This window comes from Odontesthes bonariensis, unplaced genomic scaffold, assembly GCF_027942865.1.
Source record: "Odontesthes bonariensis isolate fOdoBon6 unplaced genomic scaffold, fOdoBon6.hap1 scaffold_168, whole genome shotgun sequence".
Lineage (NCBI taxonomy): Eukaryota > Metazoa > Chordata > Actinopteri > Atheriniformes > Atherinopsidae > Odontesthes > Odontesthes bonariensis.
In genome coordinates, this window is record NW_027457391.1 from 15001 (window position 1) to 20000 (window position 5000).

Genomic DNA, 5000 nt, shown 5'->3' on the forward strand with positions numbered 1-5000 from the left:
GCCGGCCTCACATCTTCAAAGAACCAGCCTGGAGCTTCCAGCGGTCAGCCGCACCTTGAATCCGCTCTCCAGCACCTTCCTCGGACTCAAGCTCTGCCAAAGTCGGCCTCCCATCTTCCAGGAACCAGCCTGGAGCTTCTAGCGGTCAGCCGCACCTTGAATCCGCTCTCCAGCACCTTCCTCGGACTCATGCTCTGCCAAAGTCGGCCTCCCATCTTCCAGGAACCAGCCTGGAGCTTCTAGCGGTCAGCCGCACCTTGAATCCGCTCTCAAGCACCTTCCTCGGACTCATGCTCTGCCAAAGTCGGCCTCACATCTTCCAGGAACCAGCCTGGAGCTTCCAGCGGTCAGCCGCACCTTGAATCCGCTCTCCAGCACCTATCTCGGACTCATTCTCCTCCAGGCCGGCCTCACATCTTCAAAGAACCAGCCTGGAGCTTCCAGCGGTCAGCCGCACCTTGAATCCGCTCTCCAGCACCTTCCTCGGACTCAAGCTCTGCCAAAGTCGGCCTCCCATCTTCCAGGAACCAGCCTGGAGCTTCTAGCGGTCAGCCGCACCTTGAATCCGCTCTCCAGCACCTTCCTCGGACTCATGCTCTGCCAAAGTCGGCCTCCCATCTTCCAGGAACCAGCCTGGAGCTTCTAGCGGTCAGCCGCACCTTGAATCCGCTCTCAAGCACCTTCCTCGGACTCATGCTCTGCCAAAGTCGGCCTCACATCTTCCAGGAACCAGCCTGGAGCTTCCAGCGGTCAGCCGCACCTTGAATCCGCTCTCCAGCACCTATCTCGGACTCATTCTCCTCCAGGCCGGCCTCACATCTTCAAAGAACCAGCCTGGAGCTTCCAGCGGTCAGCCGCACCTTGAATCCGCTCTCCAGCACCTTCCTCGGACTCAAGCTCTGCCAAAGTCGGCCTCCCATCTTCCAGGAACCAGCCTGGAGCTTCTAGCGGTCAGCCGCACACTTGAATCCGCTCTCAAGCACCTTCCTCGGACTCATGCTCTGCCAAAGTCGGCCTCACATCTTCCAGAACCAGCCTGGAGCTTCCAGTTGTCAGCCGCACCTTGAATCCGCTCTCCAGCACCTATCTCGGACTCATTCTCCTCCAGGCCGGCCTCACATCTTCAAAGAACCAGCCTGGAGCTTCCAGCGGTCAGCCGCACCTTGAATCCGCTCTCCAGCACCTTCCTCGGACTCATGCTCTGCCAAAGTCGGCCTCACATCTTCCAGGAACCAGCCTGGAGCTTCCAGCGGTCAGCCGCACCTTGAATCCGCTCTCCAGCACCTTCCTCGGACACATTCTCCTCCAGGCCGGCCTCCCATCTTCCAGGAACCAGCCTGGAGCCTTTAGCGGTCAGCCGCGCCTTGAATCCGCTCTCAAGCACCTTCCTCGGACTCATGCTCTGCCAAAGTCGGCCTCCATCTTCCAGGAACCGGCCTGGAGCTTCCAGCGGTCAGCCGCGCCTTGAATCCGCTCTCCTGCACCCATCCTCGGACACCACGTTCTTGCCTTTGGACCCCTCCTCCAGGAGCCAGGCTGGAGCTTTTGCCCCCCTTCCTCCATCATTTCAGGCCGTGGAAAGTGTCATCTTTCGGATTATCAATTCACCGTCCCAGTCTGGTACTCAGATATTTTTCCGAAAAACTGGGTTCTGAAATCGTGCAGATGGTGTTTTCGTCGTCTGCTAATAACCTCGTCGTGTGGGAGAATAGGGGCGGGCCTTGGGCTGACTCGGCCCATCGTCCCCTTTTCCCGTTCTCTGACAGAAATTTTTTCAAACTTTATCACCCCTGGTACTATAAACTTTTTCACCTCTGGTACTATGTGGCACTTAGAAAATTTTCTGAACCGGGATTCCTCACCCCTGGTACTTTTTGGCACTTAGAAAATATTTCTCAACCGGGCTTCATGCCCCTGGTACTTTTTGACACTTTGACGTTTTTCTGAACCGGGCTTCATGCCCCTGGTACTTTTTGACACTTTGACGTTTTTCTGAACCGGGCTTCATGCCCCTGGTACTTTTTGACACTTTGACGTTTTTCTGAACCGGGCTTCATGCCCCTGGTACTTTTTGACACTTTGACGTTTTTCTGAACCGGGCTTCATGCCCCTGGTACTTTTTGACACTTTGACGTTTTTCTGAACCGGGCTTCATGCCCCTGGTACTTTTTGACACTTTGACGTTTTTCTGAACCGGGCTTCATGCCCCTGGTACTTTTTGACACTTTGACGTTTTTCTGAACCGGGCTTCATGCCCCTGGTACTTTTTGACACTTTGGCGTTTTTCTGAACCGGGATAAAGGTCATTTAAAGAGGTGTGTGCATGGTTCCTACTTATAATGGATATATGAAGGACTAAGGAGTCTGAACTTGTTCTGGCCCAAGGAAATCACTTTTTAACAAAAATCCGTATTTGGTCTTAACTCGGGAAAAGAAGGCGATTCCTGTGTTTTGATCTCAAAAGAGGCCATTTATCCGGTTTGTGCAGGTTTATGCATGGAACTTACTTAGAATGGATATATATGTATGTATATATGAAGGACTAAGGAGTCTGAACTTGTTCTGGCCCAAGGAAATCATTTTTTAACAAAAATCCGTATTTCGTCTTAACTCGGGAAAAGAAGGCGATTCCTGTGTTTTGATCCCAAAAGAGGCCATTTATCCGGGTTTGTGCAGGTTTATGCATGGAACTTACTTAGAATGGATATATCTCTATGTATATATGAAGGACTAAGGAGTCTGAACTTGTTCTGGCCCAAGGAAATCACTTTTTAACAAAAATCCGTATTTCGTCTTAACTCGGGAAAAGAAGGCGATTCCTGTGTTTTGATCCCAAAAGAGGCCATTTATCCGGGTTTGTGCAGGTTTATGCATGGAACTTACTTAGAATGGATATATCTCTATGTATATATGAAGGACTAAGGAGTCTGAACTTGTTCTGGCCCAAGGAAATCACTTTTTAACAAAAATCCGTATTTCGTCTTAACTCGGGAAAAGAAGGCGATTCCTGTGTTTTGATCCCAAAAGAGGCCATTTATCCGGGTTTGTGCAGGTTTATGCATGGAACTTACTTAGAATGGATATATCTCTATGTATATATGAAGGACTAAGGAGTCTGAACTTGTTCTGGCCCAAGGAAATCACTTTTTAACAAAAATCCGTATTTCGTCTTAACTCGGGAAAAGAAGGCGATTCCTGTGTTTTGATCCCAAAAGAGGCCATTTATCCGGGTTTGTGCAGGTTTATGCATGGAACTTACTTAGAATGGATATATCTCTATGTATATATGAAGGACTAAGGAGTCTGAACTTGTTCTGGCCCAAGGAAATCACTTTTTAACAAAAATCCGTATTTCGTCTTAACTCGGGAAAAGAAGGCGATTCCTGTGTTTTGATCCCAAAAGAGGCCATTTATCCGGGTTTGTGCAGGTTTATGCATGGAACTTACTTAGAATGGATATATCTCTATGTATATATGAAGGACTAAGGAGTCTGAACTTGTTCTGGCCCAAGGAAATCACTTTTTAACAAAAATCCGTATTTCGTCTTAACTCGGGAAAAGAAGGCGATTCCTGTGTTTTGATCCCAAAAGAGGCCATTTATCCGGGTTTGTGCAGGTTTATGCATGGAACTTACTTAGAATGGATATATCTCTATGTATATATGAAGGACTAAGGAGTCTGAACTTGTTCTGGCCCAAGGAAATCACTTTTTAACAAAAATCCGTATTTCGTCTTAACTCGGGAAAAGAAGGCGATTCCTGTGTTTTGATCCCAAAAGAGGCCATTTATCCGGGTTTGTGCAGGTTTATGCATGGAACTTACTTAGAATGGATATATCTCTATGTATATATGAAGGACTAAGGAGTCTGAACTTGTTCTGGCCCAAGGAAATCATTTTTTAACAAAAATCCGTATTTCGTCTTAACTCGGGAAAAGAAGGCGATTCCTGTGTTTTGATCCCAAAAGAGGCCATTTATCCGGGTTTGTGCAGGTTTATGCAAGCAACTTACTTAGAATGGATATATAGTATGTATATATGAAGGACTAAGGAGTCTGAACTTGTTCTGGCCCAAGGAAATCACTTTTTAACAAAAATCCGTATTTCGTCTTAACTCGGGAAAAGAAGGCGATTCCTGTGTTTCTTTCAGAAAAGGTCCTTTTTCTGAACTGGGATTCATGCCCAACATCCAGGCTCTCGTGCCCTGCCCACAGACACAAATCCAGGCCGAGTTTCAGCACCTCTGCATGGACAGCATTCATGGCTGCTTTCCTCTCCCAACAGCCAGTCTCTCATGCCCTGCCCACAGACACACATCCAGGCCGAGTTTCAGCACCTCTCCTCGGTCCAGTATTCATGGCTGCCGTCCTCTCCCAACAGCCAGTCTCTCATGCCCGGCCCAGAGACACACATCCAGGCCGAGTTTCAGCACCTCTCTTCGGTCAGGCAATCATCCCTGCTCCCCTCTCATAACGTCCAGGCACTCATGCCCTGCGCACAGACAAACAGAACCCAGGCCGAGTTTCAGCACCTCTGCTCGGACAGCATTCACGGCTTTTGTCCTCTCACAGCATCCAGTCTCTCATGCCCTGCGCAATGACACACATCCAGGCCTAGTTTCAGCACCTCTCCTCGGTCAGGAATTCATCCCTGCTCCCCTCTCAGAACATCCAGGCACTCATGCCCTGTGCAATGACACATCCAGGCCGAGTTTCAGCACCTCTCCTCGGTCAGGAATTCATCCCTGCTCCCCTCTCATAACGTCCAGTCACAGACACAGATCCAGGCCGAGTTTCAGCACCTCTCCTCGGTCCAGCATTCATCCCTGCTCCCCTCTCAGAACATCCAGGCACTCATGCCCTGTGCAATGACACATCCAGGCCGAGTTTCAGCACCTCTCCTCGGTCAGGAATTCATCCCTGCTCCCCTCTCATAACGTCCAGTCACAGACACAGATCCAGGCCGAGTTTCAGCACCTCTCCTCGGTCCAGCATTCATCCC